Consider the following 14312-nt stretch of genomic DNA (forward strand, 5'->3'; position numbering starts at 1 on the left):
ACACACACACACACACAAATTCCTATTCCCAGCTGGCTTTTTTCTTTTTGACTCCTATCACTTTCCTGAGTGATATTTTAACAAGACATATCTAATCTGAATCCTGCTGGAAAATGAAAATCAAGTTAAATCCCTCATCAGGACTCAGTCATGCATCCTAGAGCCTTTTCCCAGAATAATAAACTCATGCATGTGTTTATATTTAGCAACAGGCTTTTATTGGTGGGGAAGTCTGACTTGATCTCAATACCAAACCTGGTTCTCAGATATTACTTGTCCCAAGAGAGAAAAAAAGTGGTCTTTCTCTCTTCATCCACCTCCTCTCTATCCTTACCCTCCACCTGTGGACATCTCCTCCCGGAAAGCATATCTCAATTCTCTTCTTTCCAGGGAGAAAAAAGAAAGGATTAATCCAATGTCAAAGTAACATTATTTTATGAGGAAAGGATTTCTGTGGTGTCTCTCCCTTTCCAGAATCTTTCTTCTTCTTCTTCTTCTTCTTCTTCTTCTTCTTCTTCTTCTTCTTCTTCTTCTTCTTCTTCTTCTTTCTTCTTTCTTCTTTCTTCTTCTTCCTTCTTCCTTCTTCCTTCTTCTTCTTCTTCTTCTTCTTCTTCTTCTTCTTCCTTCTTCCTTCTTCTTCTTCTTCTTCTTCTTCTCTTCTTCTTCTCTTCTTCTTCTTCTTCTCTTCTTCTTCTTTCTTCTTCTTCTTCTTCTCTTCTTCTTCTTCTTCTTCTTCTTCTTCTTCTTCTTCTTCTTCTTCTTCTTCTTCTTCTTCTTCTTCTTCTTCTTCTTCTTCTTCTTCTTCTAACTTTTTATTGACAGAACCCATGCCAGGGTAATTTTTTACAGCATTATCCCTTGCACTCACTTCTGTTCCGATTTTTCCCCTCCCTCCCTCTACCCCCTCGCCTGAGATGGCAAGCAGTCCTTTATATGTTAAATAGGTTACAGTATATCCTAGATACAATATATGTGTGCAGAACCGAACAGTTCTCTTGTTGCACAGGGAGAATTGGATTCAGAAGGTATAAATAACCTGAGAAGAAAAACAGAAATGCAAGCAATTTTTATTCATTTCCCAGTGTTCTTTCTTTGAGTGTAGCTGCTTCTGTCCATCCTTGATCAATTGAAACTGAATTAGCTCTCTTTATCGAAGAGATCCACTTCCATCAGAATACATCCTCAAACAGTATCGTTGTTGAGGTATATAATGATCTCCTGGTTCTGCTCATTTCACTCAGCATCAGTTCATGTAAGTCTCGCCAGTCCTCTCTGTATTCATCCTGCTGGTCATTCCTTACAGAATAATATTCCATAACATTCATATACCACAATTTACTCAACCATTCTCCAACTGATGGACATCCTTTCATTTTCCAGCTTCTAGCCACTACAAACAGGACTGCCACAAACATTTTGGCACATACAGGTCCCTTTCCTTTCTTTAGTATCTCTTTGGGGTATAAGTCCAGTAGAAACACTGCTGGATCAAAGGGTATGCACAGTTTGATAACTTTTTGAGCATAGTTCCAAATTGCTCTCCAGAATGGCTGGATGTGTTCACAATTCCACCAACAATGTATCAGTGTCCCTGTTTTCCCACATCCCCTCCAACATTCCCCATTATCTTTCCCTGTCATTCTAGCCAATCTGACAGGTGTGTAGTGGTCCAATACCAGATTTTAGTAACTGCTACTTTATAATATAATTTTAGATCTGGTACAGCTAGGCCACCTTCATTTGATTTTTTTTTTCCATTAATTCCCTTGAAATTCTTGACCTTTTGTTTTTCCATATGAACTTTGTTGTTATTTTTTCTAGGTCATCAAAATCGTTTTTTGGGAGTCTGATTGGTATAGTGCTAAATAAATAGATTAGTTTAGGTAGTATGGTCATCTTTATTATATTTGCTTACCCAATCCAAGAGCATTTAATATTTTTCCAGTTGGTTAGATCAGACTTAATTTATGTGGAAAATGTTTTGTAGTTTTGCTCATAAAGTTTTTGATTTTCCCTTGGCAGATAGATTCCTAAATATTTTATACAATCAATAGTTACTTTAAATGGAATTTCTCTTTGTAACTCTAACTGTTGGGTTTTGTTAGTGATGTATAAGAATGCTGATGACTTATGTGGGTTTATTTTGTATCCTGCAACTTTGCTAAAGGTGTGGATTGTTTCTAATAACTTTTTAGTAGAGTCTCTGGGGTTCTCTAAGTATACCATCATGTCATCAGCAAAGAGTGATAATTTGGTTTCCCCATTGCTTATTCTTATTCCTTTAATCTCTTTCTCAACTTTTATTGCCAAAGCTAGCATTTCTAATACAATATAAAATAGTAACGGTGACAGTGGGCAGCCTTGTTTCACTCCTGATCTTATTGGGAATGGTTGCAGTTTGTCCCCATTACATATGATGCTTACTGCTGGTTTTAAATAGATGCTCCTGATTATTTTAAGGAAAAGTCCATTTATTTCTATACTCTCAAGAGTTTTTAATAGGAATGGATGTTGGATTTTATCAAATGCTTTTTCTGCATCTATTGAGATGATCATATGGTTTTTGTTAATTTGATTATTAATGTGGCCAATTATACTGATAGTTTTCCTAATATTGAACCAGCCCTGCACAGAATCTATCTTCTTTAATGGATTTCATTCTTCCAAATTGCAACCAGAAGAGGTCCAATGTTCTCATATTCCTTATCTCCCCTTTGGGATGTGATTCCATTGAAGAGCTCTTAGAGTGTTGACATTGAAGGATTACTAGGGGTAAACTATTTTTCTGTGTCTTTTGTTTTTTAAATCATGTGACGCATGTTCCAATTTCATGTGTCTCCTGGATTCCATTTACATCTATTTACATGTTAAGTATTGAGCCAGATGTTAAAATGTATATGCTACTTTATAGTGTCCTGATTCCCAGGACACAAAGGGGGGCAAAAAGCATCAAAAACTTAGTGCAGAATTTGAGACAACACACAAGCAAGTAAGTGCAAACAAGATCAATACAAGATGAGGTGGAAATAACCTCACAGGATCAGCACTAAACTGGAGGATTGGTCAAGACTTCTTTGCCAAACTCTGTCTCACTTATATCCAATTCATGTGTGGGTCAAGATATCACCTGCTTGATATCATTGTTGCTTTTAGAAAAAGGAAGGACAAACAACAATTAACAACAGGACTTTGCTGAGGCTTGAAGGAAACCAGAGAGGTTAGGAGGGGGACAACCAGGGAAAATGTCAGGATTGGGAAATGGAGTATCTTATTTGTGGAACAGCCAGAAGACTAGTGGATTGAAATGTTACATGACAAAGAGTGAAGTATAAGAAAACTATAAAGATAGAAAGGGAAAATACTGCAGAGTATTTTCTATTTGATCCTGGAGATAATATGGAACTATTAGAGTTTGTTGAATAAAGAGTATAGTCAGGACTATGGTTTTTTATTTACCAAGGGAAAAAGTTGTCTCTTGTGTATGTTTCTTGCCCTTGTAGGAGTCTTGCAATTCTGTCTTTAGCATTTGACCTAGCATTTTGTGGGATGCTTGCTTCTTCTTCTTCTGCCCCTCTTACAATTGCCCCACCACAAGCAGTCCCAAAGATCCTTCAAGACCTCTGGATACCACCATCTCCTCCAGCAAAGGCCCTCAAAATTTCTCTCTGGAATGCTAGACAAAGTGTTATCCTATTTATTCTACGATCTGATTAAACCATTTGTGTGTGTGTGTGTGTGTGTGTGTGTGTGTGTGTGTGTGTGTCTAGGAGGAAACTATCAAATAGTACCTTAAGGAGCAGGTCTGAAGAGTCTATGAAGATGGAGGACTTGAGAAATTGAAAAATTTCCAGGCATATCTGGAGAGAAAGAGACACAGAAAGAGAAAGATGAGGATGTCTTCTTTATGAAAATATTTCAATCTTTTTTTTCTTTTAAAATTTTTCAATATTTTGTTTTTCCAAATACACGTAAAGATAGTTTTCAACATTCATTTTTGTAAGATTTTGTGTTCTGATTTTTTCTCCTTCTCTCCCTTATGTCCTCCCTCTCCCTTATGCAAGTAATCTGATATAGGTCAAATATGAGCAATTCTTTTAAACATATTTCCATATTTGTCATGTTATGCTAAAAAAAAAAAAACTCAGACCAAGAAAGAAAAACTCATGAGAAAGGAAAAACAAACAAAAAAGTGAAAATACTATGCTTTGATCCATATTCAGTCTCTCTGCCAATGACATTTTCCATCCCAAGTTTATTGGAATTGCCTTGAATCATTGCATTGTTGAGAAGAGACAAATCTAACAAAGTTGATTATCACATAATCTTGCTGTTACTGTATACAATGTCCTCCTGGTTCTGTTCACTTCTCTCAGTATCAATTCATGTAAGTCTTTCCAGATTTTTTGAAATCAGCCTGCTCATAATTTCTTACAGAACAATAATATTCCATTCCATTCATGTACCATAACTTATACAACCATGTCCCAATTGATGGGCATTGATTAAATTTCCAGTTTCTTGCCATTACAAAAAGGGCTACTACAAACATGTTTGCACATGTGGGTCCTTTCCTCTCTTTTAATATCTCTTTGGGATACAAACCCAATAGTAACACTCCTGGATCAAAGGGTATGTACAGTATTATAGCCCTTTGGATATAGATCCAAATTGCTCTCCAAAATATCAACTTCTATTTTCTACAGAGGATTCTTAGAGAAGCTTTGTTTTCCTAAATAAACTAAATGGTGTGGAACCATTTTCAGAAATGAAGTTATTTTCGTTATAATGATGGTTTAAGGTGACTGTTATCTTTTTTTTACAGCTTAAATATTATAATTATGTATTTACTGCTATTGATTTAATTATTAATAAATTATGTATTCAGTAACTTATATTTTTAATCATAGCATATCAAAGAGATACATACAGATATATATATATACATATATACAGAGAGAAATAAGAGAAATCACTTATGGAAAAGGTAGTTTTTCTAGTTCTATCAAATAATATTTGACGAACTGGAATGAGAGCTCTGGGCTTATTTGATTGCGATAGATCTTAAAATTTGACTAATTGAGGAAATAGCTAAACATGCCCCTGGATTACCCTAGAGTTTCAGTTGATGAGTTCAACGTGCCAAGCAACAGGCTAAGAGATGGAATTGTCAGACTTTGATAATCTTAGGACATGAAAGTGAACCTAAAGCAATACTGGGGAGAAAAGACACTTTGCTAGCTAGCTTCCCCATGCATTTTGAAAGAAATCTAACCTTTGAGGGAATTGGGAGAGATCCCTATGTATGTGTCTAGTAGTCTAAAATGAGAGTTAAAACTAAGCATGTGTGAGTGACAAAAAGACATCACCATAGCAACCCAGCAGATATATTGGTTCCTAAGCTCCCTCATTTAACTCCCCTGGTAGGTAGACATATAAGATTCCTTGAAATACATAACAGAAATAACATACAAACAAATATGGAAATAGAAAATAATTAACAGACAGAAGGCAACAGAATTAAGAGGAGTTGAGAAAAGCTTCCTATAAAAGGATTTTAGTTGAGATGTAAAGGAAGCTAGGGAAGTTGGTAATCATGGCTGAGAGGAAGAGAATTCCAGAAATGAGAAACAGCCAGAGAAAATGCTGGGAGCTGAGAGATAGAGAGATTTGTTTCCTAATCATGTCACTATTCATATCAAGTGAACTATAAGGCAGGAATATGTATCCTTGCCAAAGGTATTCACTACCGCTGTAAGGGAAATCCAGTGCAAAGTCCAAGTCAAAGAGGAATTTCCTGTGGATGATGAGATCCTACATATGTTCCTGTGTGTGTGTGGATTACTTTGTGCTAATTGTATCAGCAATTAGAACAATTCAATATCTCCAAAATGTTATCCACAATCACTCAAAAAACTCAACTACACACAGGATAAGATCCATGATAAGACCTTGTCCTTGTGGTTAGAAAGACAAACTACAGAATATGGATGTTAGTAGGTATATGTGGGAGAGACAGTGTAAATAAAAATTAAGTTTGAGTCCGCATGAACAGGAAGTTGAAGACAGGCTCTGGAAAACTCTTCAGCACTTTTGATGACCCACCTTTCCCTGTGAAAAAAAAATTCATCTTTTTGACACCAATATTCTGTTTATGAGATATAGATTAATAATTTCATTCACCAATTAAAGTAGAAAATCACACAAAAGGAAAAGGAAAAGTATGTGATGAAAGGAAGCAAGCTTCCACATATCCAAACATATGAAGATTGTTTCTGAAAAATGACGTAAAGGATATCATCACATGAATGTGGTTCTGGGGAGGAAGAAGGAGAGAGAAGAGATGAGTTGGTTATACCCTTGCTATTCCTGAAATGTTAAGAGATGATAAGGAAGATTCTCTAGTGTACTAAATAGACTCTATGGCCAATTTATGAGAATACATGGAAAAATCAATTAATCAATAAATAAATATTAAGGACCCATTATAATCTAGGTACTGTACTAAGTGATGAGAATACAAAAAGAGAGTACCTGCCCTCAAGGAGCTCACAATCTAATGTGAAAGACAGCATACACATATATACAAAGCCAACTATATAAGGCTCTAAAATTAAGAGATAATGGGAAAGGCTTCCTCTAAAAGATGGGATTTTGGTTGGGATTTAAAGAAAGCCCAACATGGACCCACACTTAACACCATATACCAAGATAAGATCGAAATGGGTCCATGACTTAGGCATAAAGAACGAGATTATAAATAAATTGGAGGAACATAGGATAGTTTGTCTCTCAGACTTGTGGAGGAGAAAGAAATTTGTGACCAAAGATGAATTAGAGACTATTACCGATCACAAAATAGAAAATTTTGATTATATCAAATTAAAAAGCCTTTGTACAAACAAAACTAATGCAAACAAGATTAGAAGGGAAGCAACAAACTGGGAAAACATCTTCACAGTTAAAGGTTCTGATAAAGGCCTCATTGCCAAAATATATAGAGAACTGACTCAAATTTATAAGAAATCAAGCCATTCTCCAATTGATAAATGGTCAAAGGATATGAACAGACAATTTTCAGATGATGAAATTGAAACTATTACCACTCATATGAAAGAGTGTTCCAAATCATTATTGATCAGAGAAATGCAAATTAAGACAACTCTGACATACCACTACACACCTGTCAGATTGGCTAAGATGACAGGAAAAAATAATGATGAATGTTGGAGGGGATGCGGGAAAACTGGGACACTGATGTATTGTTGGTGGAACTGTGAATGAATCCAACCATTCTGGAGAGCAATCTGGAATTATGCCCAAAAAGTTACCAAATTGTGCATACCCTTTGATCCAGCAGTGTTTTTATTGGGCTTATATCCCAAAGAAATACTAAAGAAGGGAAAGGGACCTGTATGTGCTAAAATGTTTGTGGCTGCCCTGTTTGTAGTGGCTAGAAACTGGAAATTGAATGGATGCCCATCAATTGGAGAATGGCTGGGTAAATTGTGGTATCTGAATGTTATGGAATATTATTGTTCTGTAAGAAATGACCAGCAGGATGAATACAGAGAGGCTTGGAGAGACTTACATGAACTGATGCTAAGTGAAATGAGCAGAACCAGGAGATCATTTTACACTTCGACAACGATATTGTATGAGGATGTATTCTGATGGAAGTGGATTTCTTTGACAAAGACTCAATTTCAATTGATAAATGATGGACAGAAGCAGCTACACCCAAAGAAAGAACACTGGGAAACGAATGTGAACTATTTGCATTTTTGTTTTTCTTTCCAAGTTGTTTTTTACCTTCTGAATCCAATTCTCCCTGTGCAACAAGAGAACTGCTCGGTTCTGCAAACATATATTGTATCTAGGATATACTGCAACATATTTAACATATATAGGACTGCTTGCCATCTAGGGGAGGAGGTGGAGGGAGGGAGGGGAAAAATCGGAACAGAAGAGAGTGCAAGGGATAATGTTGTAAAAAAAAAAAATTACCCTGGCATGGATTCTGTCAATATAAATTTATTATAAAATAAAATAAAATATTATTTTAAAAAATAAAAAAATAAAGAAAACCCAAGATGAGTTGAAAATAGAATATTCAGAATATTCCAGGCATAGGGGACAGCCAAAGAAAATGTTGGAAGATGAGAGGTGGAATGACCTATTTTTTGGATAGCCAGAGGCTAGTGTCACTGAATGGGAGAGTACGCATTGGAGAATAAGGTATAAGAAAGCCAAAAGGCTTAGGAGGAAGCTAAGTTATGAAGGCTTTGAATACCAAACAAAACATTTTGTAGTTGATTTTGGAGGCAACAGAGAACCACTGGAATTTGTTGAGTTAATTAACAAAAATTACAATCAAAGCATTTAACAGCCATGATAGTAGGTATTGGGGGTACCAATACAAAGAATGAAACTGTCTCCTCTCAAAAAGAGCAAACATTACAGGATATGAAAGCATAAATGAGTCAATACCTGTATTATTAAAGTGAATACTCACATCTGTGAGATTAAAAACCCCTCCCCTAATTGTAGATATAAACTTGTTAATAAATGTTGATCAGACTGATTTCAGGAAAGACCTGGATAAAATGATGCTACGTAAATTGAGCAGAACCAAGAGAATATTATATACAGTAACAAGAAGATTATGTGATGTTCAACTGTGATGGACGTGGCTCTTTTCAACAATGAGGTGATTCGAGGCAATTCCAATAGACTTGGGATGAAAAGTACTATCCACATCTAGAGAGAGTGCTATGGAGACTAAATGTGGATTTTCACCTTTTTGTTGTTTGCTTGATTTTTTTCTTTTTTATGTTTTCCTCTTTTGATCTGATTTTCTTGCACAGCATGAAAAATATAAAAATATGTTTAGAAGAACTGCACAAGTTTAACTTATATCAGATTGCTTACTGTCTTAAGGAGGGGAAGATACAAGGAAATCATAAAGGAGGGAAAAGGACCCACATGTGCAAAAATGTTTGTAGCAGCTTTTTTTGTGGTAACAAAGAATTGGAAAATGAGTAGGTGCCCCTAAATTGGGGAATGGTTGAATAAGTTGTGGTATATGAAGGTAATGAAATATTATTGTTCTATAAAAAATGATGAACAGCTGATTTTAGAAAGGTCTGGAAAGATTTACGTGAACTGATGCTGAGTGAAACAAGCAGAACTAAGAATAATACATTGTACACAATAACAGTAAGAATGTGTGATGATCAACTATGAAAGACTTGGTTCTTCTCGGTGGTTCAGTGATCTAAAGCAATCCCAATAGACTGTCTTTTTTTTTTCCCTGAGGCAATTGGGGTTAAGTGACTTGCCCAGGGTCACACAGCTAGGAAGTATTAAGTGTATGAGGCCAGATTTGATCTCAGGTACTCCTGATTTCAGGGCAAGGGCTCTATCCATTGCATCACCTAGCTGCCCCAATCCCAATAGACTTTGGACAGAAAATGCCATCTGCATCCAAAAAACGAATCAAGGATATTGAATATAAAATTAACACATGCTATGTTCACTTCTTTGTTCTGTTTTTTAAAATCTGATATTTTTTCCCTTTTGCTCTGATTTTTTTCTCTCACCATGATTCATAAGGCAATGTGTGTTTAAAAAAATAAAAAATAAAATTTAGAAAAAAAAGGAGGAGAGAAAGGGACAGAGAGGGAGAAAAATTTGGGACACAAGGTTTTGTAAAGGTGAATGTTGCATTTGGGAAAATGAAATACTATTAAACATTTTTTAAACTTATTAAAGGTGGAACTTTCATGTGTGGAGTGGAAGTACATTGCACTTAGTGGGTATTACATAAGAATTTATTGAAGTTATTTAGTTACTTTTCCTTTGATGTAAGAAATTATGCATTTGTAGGATCCTAGGATTTAGAGCTGAAAGGAACTTTAGAATTCATCTAATTAAATCCCTTGTTTTATACTTGAAAATAACAAAATTCATAGAGTTCCAGTTATTCATTCCAAGATTATACAGTTAAGCAGCATGCCTGGGATTCCTTTCTCTATACTGGAGAAGGCACCAGAAACAATGATCTCGTGGGTAGTATGCTAGATCTAGAGATAGGCAAAGCTAGATTCGGTTCATATCTGAGCAATAGCTCAAGGCCCTAACCTATGCAGGCAAGGTTAGTTTTTACTGAAAAATTATTGAACCACCCTTGACATTTAATTGGTCCAGGGAACTAAAGCTGAAACCATTGACAGGGACTCCTGATGCCTTTAGTACAAAACCAGTATATAGAGAGTTTCTCCTTCAGATTTCTTACCAACAGAGCAGCATAACCAATACAGGATCAAGTAAGCTATACCCATGTGAATCCACAATTTATCCTTCCTGAATTTCTTTCCTAACACAATAAAGTAAAATTCTGTTAGATGATGAGTGAGTTTCATTCATTCCAATTCTGAACCTGAAACACCATACTGGCCTGAATCAGACCCAATGTACAACCGTATCTTACCTCTCACATTTATGAACTGAAGTTATCATAGGCAAGTCATCTAACTTTTCTAAGTTTTCCTCAGCTGCACAAAGGGGCTGATAATATCGTAACATCTATTTCACAGCATATTGTGAAGCCTTAAGTGAGATGCTATATATAAAGTACATTTGCAAGATTTAAAGTGCTATATTCATCACTGATGTTCTCCATCTTTCCTCAAGTTTTCTGTGGCCTTTCTCCTCCCATCTGAGTTCTTCCTATCCTCAAGTCTTGTCTCTTTCATGAAGGTTTTTCTGACGAGCTAGCCTACAGGGTTGCTGTCTTCCTTCTTTCAACTATTGGTGAGTTAGAGGAATGCATCCCAAGCATGTGAAGACTTCCCAGTAGAATGGACAGATAAGAATAATTTGTTCCAATGGACATAAAGGTGGCTGAAGCAAATTCTGTGAAGTGTTCAGAGCTTGGTCAGAAATCAAAGATCCCAGGCCATAGATAATCATCCTGACTTTTGTCTTGCCACTGGATTTTAATGACTCTGAAAGAGAAAGCGGGATTGATTTGTGCAACTCTACCTTATTTAAAGCCAAGACAGCACTCATTTGGGATATCATTGCTCTTAAGGTAACAAAGGATTTTCTTCAAAAACAACAACAAAATGCTATAAAAATATTATTTCTGCTGCTTTTAGTTTTCTGTCTGAGTTTTTAAACAAAAATCCAAAGGGCTGGGATTGAATTGGTTTTACATGGGGGCAGAATTTTTAGGTACTTGTATAGTATAGGGGGAAGAAATTGAATCATACACTAGAAAGACACCCTTCCCAAAATAAATTATATAATAATAATATATATTACATGATATATAAAGAATAGTATCTACATAGCATATATATGTGCTATATATGCTATAATACACAATAAAATACATTCTATTTCATTTGAGGAGATAGGAAACATTTTAATATAAGTAAATATTTATATTTAATTAATTAACATCATATCTGATTAATTAATATTACATTAATTATTATATTTTATATAATAAATATTTTTCGATTTACAGTTGGAAGGTACATTAAAGATCATTTAGTCTAGTCCCCTGATAAACATTTTCTACCTACCATATAATAACTCTGGGAGACTTCCAGGGGTCTTCCTTGCCCCAGATTATAATAGGCCTAGCTAGGACATCACCTCCAGGATAAAACCTTCCAATTCAATCCAAAGGAAGGATTGTGGTCCAGAAATTGAACTAGCTTTAAAAATCTAAGGATTGGCAGGATGCTTTATTTTGATGTGCTATAATTTCCAGTTCTATACCAAAGACCTCCTTTGACGCCTCACCATGGCTTGAAGTTAACTATAGAATCTTAAGGATTATGCCTGGAGATGTTGTACATTGCTTATTTTCAAAGAGAACCAGTGAGATCATGGGGGTGATGTCTTGACTTGCTCTTGAATTGGATTTAAATGATGCAGAGTTGGACAAAGTAGTCAGCCTCACTCTCTCCTTGAGAACCATCAAAGTTCAATAGCAAAACAAAAGTCAGGATGACTGGCAACAGCTTGGGATGCTGTGGGTGATCTTGACATCTGCTCTAGGTGCTCCACAGCACCTGCTTCAACCGCCTTCATGACTATTGGAACAAATTGTTCTCCTCCACCCATTCTGCCTAGGGAAAAATTTTCATATGCTTAAGGTAAACATCCTTTGGGATGTTGGGATAAACTGATAGCTTTAATGTTTGTCAATTACCCCAACCTGGCTTATTTGTCCAGATGGTTTCCTAAGGTGTGGCCATTGTACATGCTACACTTCTTGGAGCCACAAGTGAGAGGTAGGTAAAGGTAGACACTATAAGCAACTCTAAAAGGGAATCAACAAGTTCTCACACTAGAGGTGCTAGTCCTCCCTGAACACCTTATGCATCCCATGTGTGAAGAAAGCAAACTGTGGAAGCACCTCATCAAGACCTATAAGTCTGTCTATTAAGGGCCAGTTCAGCTGACTTCAAAAAGACGAATCTATCAAAAAGTAATCTATGCAGGTGGTATATTTTTAGAAATGATCATTAATGAAATAAGGAAGGATTTCATTTTATGTTGATGGAAGGCAGTCCTATACTGATAAAGCCATGCATCTGCATGTAGATCCACACCTACTATGTGGCAGACACTGCTAAACACTGGCAATAGAATTGGTAATCATTTTTTTTAAGTCCTTGCCCTCAAGGAGCTTACAATCGAAAGAGAGCAGACAGCACATAAAAGAAAACAAGAAAAGAGGGGACAACTAATTGGTACTCAGTGGGAGAATCTTGTTCTGTACAATTGAAACCAAGCAAAGCATATAATCTTTTCTGTGTATTTTTTTTAGTAAAACTTTTTGTTTTTTTAAAATGTATGCACAGATAATTCTTTGATATTAACCTTGCGAAATCTTGTGTTCCAATTTCCCCCCTTCATCCATCCCCTCCCCAGATGGTATGTTAAACATGATAGAAATATATGTTAAATCCAATATATGCATACATATTTATACATATATTTCTTGCTGCACAAGAAAAACCAAATCAAACCAGAAAAAAAATGAGAAAGAAAATAAAATGCAAGCAAACAAGAACAAAAAGAGTAAAAATTCTATGTTTTGAACCACACTCAGTTCCCATAGTCCTCTCTCTGGGTGAAAATGGCTCTTTTCATCATAAGATCATTGGAACTGATCTGAATCATCTCATTGTTGAAAAGAGTCTCTGTGTATGTTTTTGATGTTGAGTTTTTTTTTTAAATAAGTATCATTACTTCTTCACTACCTCAAAAAAGTCTTGCTTTTAAAATATAAAATACATTTCCCCTTCTAATTAATAAGCAGAGTCAAACAAAACTTGACCATGTCTGAAAAGATGCCTTATTCTGTGTCTCTATTCTATCACTGTTCTACCAGACTATAGCAAGCATGAATCATCAGTCTAGGGAAGACCTGACTGGTCATTTTGTTAATCATCATTCTTAAGTCATTCATGTTTTCCTCTAAAGCATTGGAATAATTATTCTCCAACAATATAGGTCATCACAGTTCCTTCTGAATCTTCCTTTTCATCATTTCTTATACCTCAATAATATTCCATTGCATTCATATACTATGACTTGTTTAGCCAATTTTTTTATGGAAAGATGTTACTGTTTTGTTGGTGGTGGGTATTTTTGCTATAACAAATTTTTTTTGTTTGTTTTTAGCATATGAGTTCTTTCCTCCTTTCTTTGATCTCTTGGGTTAGATAAGTATTAATGTTATCACTAGGTCAAAGCATATGTTTAGTTTAATGACTTTTAGAATAGAGTTTTATTGTTAAGTTGTTTTCAGTAATATTCAACTTTCCATGAGCCCATTTGGGATTTTCTTGGCAAAGATATCAGAGTGGTTTGCCATTTCCTTCTCTAGCTCATTTTACAGAGGAGGGAATAGAGGAAAAGTTAAGTGACTTGTCCAGAGTTACACAGCTAGTAAGTATCTGAGGCTGAATTTGAACTCAAGTCCTCCTGACTCCAGGGCCAGCATTCCATTCACTGGGCCATTTAGTTACTTCTTTAGAGTATAGTACCAAATTACTTTCTAAAACATTTATACAAGTTCATAGTTCCATCAGTGGACTAGTGTACCACCTTTACAAACATTATATTTTTATGTTTTGTTTCTTTGTCAGTCTAATAGGTATAGATAGAATCTCAGGTTATTTTTATTTTAATTTCTCTCTCTCTGTCTCTCTATGTGTGTGTCTTGTCTGTCTGTCTCTGTGTGTGTCTTGTCTGTCTATCTCTGTCTTTCTGTTTCTCTCTCTGTC

This window comes from Antechinus flavipes, chromosome 4 (assembly GCF_016432865.1).
Source record: "Antechinus flavipes isolate AdamAnt ecotype Samford, QLD, Australia chromosome 4, AdamAnt_v2, whole genome shotgun sequence".
Taxonomy (NCBI): Eukaryota; Metazoa; Chordata; class Mammalia; order Dasyuromorphia; family Dasyuridae; genus Antechinus; species Antechinus flavipes.